The sequence below is a fragment of the Lipotes vexillifer genome, unplaced genomic scaffold, assembly GCF_000442215.2.
Source record: "Lipotes vexillifer unplaced genomic scaffold, Lipotes_vexillifer_v1.1 scaffold1434, whole genome shotgun sequence".
NCBI classification, from domain to species: domain Eukaryota; kingdom Metazoa; phylum Chordata; class Mammalia; order Artiodactyla; family Lipotidae; genus Lipotes; species Lipotes vexillifer.
In genome coordinates, this window is record NW_006799568.1 from 352,436 (window position 1) to 360,491 (window position 8,056).

Genomic DNA, 8,056 nt, shown 5'->3' on the forward strand with positions numbered 1-8,056 from the left:
TAGGGCAAGAAAAAAGGAAAAGCAGTGACAAAAGAATAGGGATGGGACCTGCATCAGTGGGAGGGAGTTGTGGAGGAAGAAAAGTTTCCAAACACTAGGAAGCCCCTTCACTGGCAGAGATGGGGGTGGCAGGAGTTGGGGGGAGCTTCGGAGCCATGGAGGAGAGCGCAGCAACAGGTGCAGAGGGCAAAGTGGAGAAATTCCTGCACAGAGGATCAGTGCTGACCAGCACTCACCAGCCCGAGACGCTTGTCTGCTCACCCGCGGTGGTGGGTGGGAGCTGGGATCTGAGGCTCTAGCTTCGAAGGTCAGATCCCAGGGAGAGGACTGGGGTTGGCCGTGTGAACACACCCTGAAGGGGGCTAGTGTGCCACAGCTAGCTGGGAGGGAGTCCGGGAAAAGGTCTGGAACTGCCTAAGAGGCAAGAGACCATTGTTTCAGGGTGCATGAGGAGAGGGAATTCAGAGCACCGCCTAAACGAGCTCCAGAGATGGGCATCAGCCACGGCTATCAGCACAGACACCAGAGATGGGCATGAAATACTAAGGCTGCTGCTGCAGACACAAAGAAATCTGTGCACAAGCACAAATCACTATCCACACCTCCCCTTCCGGGAGCCTGTGCAGCGCACCAGTGCCAGGGTCCTGTGATCCAGGGACAAATTCCCTGGGAGAACACACGGTGTGCCTCAGGCTGTTACATCATGATGGCCTCTGCCGCCACTGGCTCACCCCACATTCTGTACCATGCCACTCCATCCCCCCAGCCTGAGTGAGCCAGAGCCCCCTAATTAGCTGCTACTTTAACCCTGTCGTGTGTGGGCGGGAACAGACGCCCTCAGGCGACCTACACGCAGAGGCAGGGCCAAATCCAAAGCTGAACCCCACGAGCTGTGCGAACAAAGAAGAGAAAGGGAAATCTCTCCCAGCAGCCTCAGGAGCAGTGGATTAAATCTCCACAATAAACTTGATATACCCTACATCTGTGGAATACCTGAATAGACAACGAATCATCCCAAAACTGAGGCCGTGGACTTTGAGAGGGACTGTAGACTTGGGGTTTGCTGCATGCAACTGACTGGTTTCTGGTTTTATGTTTATCTTAGTTTAGTATTTAGAGTTTGTTATAATTGGTAGTTTTTTTTATTCATTATGTTGCTCTCTTCCTTTGTCATTTAAAATATATATATATATAGTTCCTTTTTCTCTTTGTGAGTGTGTATGTTTCTTTGTGTGATTTTGTCTGTATAGCTTTGCTTTACCATTTGTCCTAGGCTTCTGTCTGTTTTATTTATTTATTTTAATACTTTTAATATAGTTTTTAGCACTTGTTAACATTGGTGGATTTGTTTTTTGGTTTGGTAGCTCTCTTCTTTCTTTCTTTTTTCTTTTTTTTTTGAATACTATTAAATTATTTATTTTTAATAAATTTTTCTATTTTTTTATTTTAACAACTTTATTTCTTTTTAATTTCTTTCTTCCTTTTTTCTCCCTTTTCTTCTGAGCTTTGTTGCTGACAGGGTTTTGGGGCTCTGGTGGGGTGTCAGGTCTGTGCCTCTGAGGTGGGAGAGCCGAGTTCAGGACATTAGTCCACCAGAGACCTCCCAGCTCCACGTAATATCAAACAGCAAAAGCTCTCCTAGAGATCATCTGAATTCTACCACCCAGCTCCACTCAATGACCAGCAAGCAACAGTGCTGGACACCCTGTGCCAAACAATTAGCAATACAGGAACAGAACCCCACCCAGTAGCAGAGAGGGTGACTAAAATCACAATAAGGTCTCAACAACCCAAAACACACTACCGGATGCAGTCCTGCCCACCAGAAAGACAAGATGCAGCCTCATCCACCAGAACACAGACATGACTCCCCTCCATCAGGAAGCCTACAAAACCCACTGAACCAACCTTACCCACTGGGGGAAGACACTAAAAACAACAGGAACTAGGAATCTGCAGCCTGTGAAAAGGAGATGCCAAACACAGTAAGTTAAGCTAAATGAGAAGACAGAGAAACACACAGCAGATGAAGGAGCAAGGTAAAAACCCACCAGACCAAACAAATGAAGAGGAAATAGGCAGTCTACCTGCAAAAGAATTCATAGTCATGATAGTGAAGATGATCCAAAATCTTGGAAATGGAATGGAGAAAATACAAGAAACATTTAATAAGGACCTAGAGGAACTAAAGAGCAAACAAATGATGAACAACACAATTAATGAAATTAAAAATTCTCTAGAAGGGATCAATAGCAGAATAACTGAGGCAGAAGAATGGATAAATGACCTGGATGATAAAATAATGGAAATAACTACTGCAGAGCAGAATAAAGAAAAAAGAGTGAAAAGAATGGAGGACAGTGTTAGAGACCTCTGGGACAACATTAAACACACCAACATTCTAATTATAGAGGTCCCAGAGGAAGAAGAGAAAAAGAAAGGGACGAGAAAATATTTGAAGAGATTATAGTTGAAAATGTCCCTAATATGGGAAAGGAAATAGTTAGTCAAGTCCAGGAAGCACATAGAGTCCCAAATAGGATATATCCAAGGAGAAACATGCCAAGACACATACTAATCAAACAATCAAAAATTAAATTCAAAGAAAAATATATTAAACGCAGCAAGGGAAAAGCAACAAATAACGTACAAGGGAATCCCCATAAGGTTAACAGCTGATCTTTCAGCAGAAACTCTGAAAGCTAGAAGGGTGTGGCAGGACATATTAAAAGTGATAAAAGGGAAAAAACGACAACCAAGATTACTCTACCCAGAAAGGATCTCATTCAGATTCAACCGAGAAATTAAAAACCTTACAGACAAGCAAAAGCTAAGAGAATTCAGCACCACCAAACCAGCTCTACAACAAATGCTAAAGGAACTTCTATAGGCAGGAAACACAAGAGAAGGAAAAGACCTACAATAACAAACCCAAAACAATTAAGAAAATGGTAAGAGGAACATACATATTGATAATTACCTTAAATGTAAATGGATTATATGCACCCCCAAAGACGTAGACTGGCTGAATGGATACAAAAACAAAACCTGTATATATTCTGTCTACAAGAGACACACTTCAGACCTAGTGACAAATACAGAGTTAAAGTCTCTAGTCACACTAGTGACCTAGTGACAAATACAGAGTTAAAGTGAGGGGATGGAAAAAGATATTCCATACAAATGGAAATCAAAAAAGTAGAAATTCTCATATCAGACAAAATAGACTTTAAAATAAAGACTATTAGAAGAGACAAAGAAGGACACTAAATAATGATTAAGGGATCAATCCAAGAAGATTTAACAATTGTAAATATTTATGCACCCAACATAGGAGCACTTCAATACATAAGGCAAATGTGAACAGCCATAAAAAGGGAAATTGACAGTAACACAATGATAGTTGGGGACTTTAACACCCCACTTTCACCAATGGACAGATCATCCAAAATGAAAATAAATAAGGAAACCCAAGCTTTAAATGATAAGTTAAACAAAATGGAATTAATTGATATTTATAGGGCATTCCTTTGAAAAACAATGGAATACACTCTCCTCTCAAGTGCTCATGGAACATTCTCCAAGATAAATTATATCTTGGGTCACATATAAAGTCTAGCTAAAATTAAGAAAATTGAAATCATATCAAGTATCTTTTCCAACCACAAGGCTATGAAACTAGATATCAATTAAAAGAAAAAATCTGTAAAAAATACAAACATATGGTGGCTAAACCATACAGTACTTAATAACCAAGAGATCACTGAAGAAACCAAAGAGGATATCAAAAAATAGCTAGAAACAAATGACAATGAAAAAACGACAACCCAAAACCTATGGGATGCAGCAAAAGCAGTTCTAAGAGGGAAGTTTATAGCAATAAAATCCTACCTCAAGAAACAAGAAACATCTCAAACCACCTAACCTTACACCTAAAGCAATTAGAGAAAGAAGAACCAAATAACCCCAAAGTTAGCAGAAGGAAAGAAGTCATAAAGATCAGAGCAGAAATAAGTGAAAAAGAAATGAAGGAAATGATAGCAAAAATCAGTAAAACTAAAAGCTGGTTTTGAGAGAAGGTAAACAAAATTAATAAACCATTAGCCAGACTCATGAAGAAAAAAAGGGAGAAGACTCAATTCAGTAGAATTAGAAATGAAAAAGGAGAAGTAACAAGTGACCTGGCAGAAATACAAAGGATTGTGAGAAATTACTACAAGCAACTATATGCCAATAAAATGGACAACCTGGAAGAAATGGACAAATCTTAGAAAAGCACAACCTTTCAAGAGTGAACCTGGAAGAAATAGAAAATATAAACAGACCAATCACAAGCACTGAAATTGAAACTGTGATTAAAAATCTTCCAACAAACAAAAGCCCAGGACCAGATGGCTTCACAGGCGACTTCTATCAAACATTTAGAGAAGAGCTAACACCTATCCTTCTCAAACTCTTCCAAAATATATCAGAGGGAGGAACACTCCCAAACTCATTCTACGAGGCTGCAATCAGCTTGATACCAAAAACAGCAAAGATGTCACAAAGAAACAAATCTACAGGCCAATATCACTGATCAACATAGATGCAAAAATCCTCAACAAAATACTGGCAAACACAATCCTACAGCACATTAAAAGGATCAGACACCATGATCAACTGGGATTTATCCCAGGAATGCAAGGATTCTTCAATATATGCAAATCAATCAATGTGATAAACCATTTTAATAAACTGAAGGAGAAAAACCATATGATCATCTCAATAGATGCTGAAAAAGGTTTTGACAAAATTCAACACCCATTTATGATAAAAACCCTCCAGAAAGTAGGCATAGAGGGAACTTACCTCAATATAATAGAGGACATATATGACAAACCTACAGCCAACATCGTGTTCAATCGTGAAAAACTGAAACCATTTACTCTAAGATCAGGAACAAGACAAGGTTGTCCACTCTCAACACTATTATTCAACATCGTTTTGGAAGTTTTAGCCACAGCAATCACAGAAGAAAAAAAATAAATAAATAAAAGAATCCAAATTGGAAAAGAAGAAGTAAAGCTGTCACTGTTTGCAGATGACATGATACTCTTCATAGAGAATCCTAAATATGCTACCAGAAAACTACTAGAGGTAATCAATGAATTTGGTAAAGTAGCAGGATACAAAATTAAGGCACAGAAATCTCTTGCACTTCTATGAAAAATCTGAAAGAGAAATTAAGGAAACATTTCCATTTACTGTTACAAATAAAAAAGAATAAAACACCTAGATATAATGTACCTAAGGAGACAAAAGACCTGTATGCAGAACACTATAAGACACTGATGAAAAAAATTAAAGACGATAGAAACAGATGGAGATGTATACCATGTTCTTGGATAGGAAGAATCAACATTGTGAAAATGACTCTACTACCCAAAGCAATCTACAGATTTAGTGCAATCCCTATGAAACTACCAATGGCATTTTTCACAGAACTAGAACAAAAATTTTCACAATGTGTATGGAAACACAGAAGACCCTGAATAGCCAAACCAATCTTGAGAAAGAAAAGCAGAGCTGTAGGAATCAGGCTCCTGGACTTCAGACTATACTATGAAGCTACAGTAATCAAGACAGGATAGTACTGGCACAAAAACAGAAATATAGATCAATGGAACAGGATAGAAAGCCCAGAGATAAACCCATGCACATATGGTCACCTTATTTTTGGTAAAGGAGGGAAGAATATACAATGGAGAAAAGACAGCCTCTTCAGTAAGTGGTGCTGGGAAAACTGGACAGCTCTATGTAAAATAATGAAATTAGAACACTCCCTAACACCATACACAAAAGTAAACTCAAAATGGATTAGAGACCTAAATGTAAGGCCAGACACTATAAACTCTTAGAGGAAAACATAGGCAGAACATTCTATGATATAAATCACAGCAAGATCCTTTTTGACCCACCTCCTAGAGAAATGGAAATAAAAACAAAATTAAACAAATGGGACCTAAAGAAACTTAAAAGCTTTTGCACAGTAAAGTAAAACATAAATAAGAGGAAAAGGCAACCCTCAGAATGGGAGAAAATATTTGCACATGAAGCCAATGACAAAGGGTTAATCTCCAAAATTTACAAGCAGATCATGCAGCTCAATACCAAAAAAACAAAAAGACCCAATCCAAAAATGGGCAGAAGACCTAAATAGACATTTCTCCAAAGAAGATATACAGATTGCCAACAAACACATGATAGCATGCACGACATCACTAATCATTAGAGAAATGCAAATCAAAACTGCAACAAGATATCACCTTAATCCAGTCAGAATGACCATCATCAAAAAATCTACAAGCAATAAATGCTGGAGAGGGTGTGGAGGAAAGGGAACCCTCTTGCACTGTTGGTGGGAATGTAAATTGATACAGCCACTATGGAGAACAGTCTGGGTTTCCTTTAAAAACTAAAAATAGAACTACCATACAACACAGCAATCCCACTACTGGGCATATACCCTGAGATAACCATAATTCAGAAAGAGTCATGTACCACAATGTTCATTACAGCTCTATTTGCAATAGCCAGGACATGTAATCAACTGAAGTGTACATCGACAGATGAATGGATAAAGAAGATGCACCACATAGATACAACGGATATTTCTCAGCCATAGAAAGAAACAAAATTGAGTTAATTGTAGTGAGTTGCATGGACATAGAGTTGGTCATACAGAGTGAAATGAATCAGAAGGAGAAAAAGAAATACTGTATGCTAACACATATATATGGAATCTAAAAAAAAGGTTCTGAATAACCTAGAGGTAGGACAGGAATAAAGATGCAGATGTAGAGAATGGACTTGAGGACATGGGGAGGGGGAAGGGTAAGCTGGGACGACATGAGAGAGTGGCATGGACTTATATATACTACCAAATGTAAAATAGATAGCTAGTGGGAAGCAGCCGCATAGTACAGAGAGATCAGCTCGGTGCTTTGTGACCACCTAGAAGGGTGGGATAGGAAGGGTGGCAGGGAGACTCAAGAGGGAGGAGATATGGAGATATATGTATATGTATGGCTGTTTCACTTTGTTATAAAGCAGAAACTACCACACCATTGTAAAGCAATTATACTCCAATAAAGTTGTTAAAAAAAGAAGAAAAAAAAAAACCCACACCATTTACATTTTCACATGCCTATAGAATAAGGGAGAAATAAATGTCACAGCCCCTCCCCCCAAAAAATACTTAAAGGAAAACATTTGTAAATTTGATTGGCTCTAATTTATTTTTTTTAAGTTGGAGAGTGAGAGATAAGAAATGTGTTTATTAAAATGTTGATTATACTTTTCTTTGGATTGTCGGATTTTACTCATTTTTCTCATTTGTATCCTTTTCGTATTTTTCTCAAGAAAAGGAATTCATATGAATAAACTAATTTTTTATTTTGATAAAGATAAATGACAAGTTTTTAATTACTTGGAGGTGTTTTGAGTGCAAGAATTTGAGTGGAATGAGTCATTTTTTGGCACTGTTTTGGCATCCTGTAAGTCAAAGCAGGAAAAGAAGTTGTGAAATATACTGAATATTAGGGATTGAATCAAGTGGGTAGATGCTGTGTGGGCTTTTAAGATGCTGGTGGGAAAATGGTTAAAGGGACAAACTGTGGGCTTCAGGCCTACCTAGTAGACAGAACAGTGCAGAAAGACAAATTGACTAGGAGATCCAGGGAGTGGAGGAAATGGAGCCTGTGAGGACAAAGGACAATAGGTTCATTAGGATGAACCTGATGGCAGGATAAGAGAAATTCTGAGTTCTGGACTTCAGGAATTAAAAAAATTCAGAATGATATTCAGCTACAAGGAATAAATGTTTCTTGTAAAGAGTAGAAGTAGGTTGGAAATGAATGTCATTTGAGTTGTGCAAGGTAAGCAATTGTCACCCAATATTTTCATATAGAGAAAAGATTCTTAGAAGAAAAAACAAAGAATGCTCTTAAAAGTGTAAAGAATTGGAACACTATGGGGTCTTTTTATCATTCTAATTTAGAAAAATTATTTATTTATT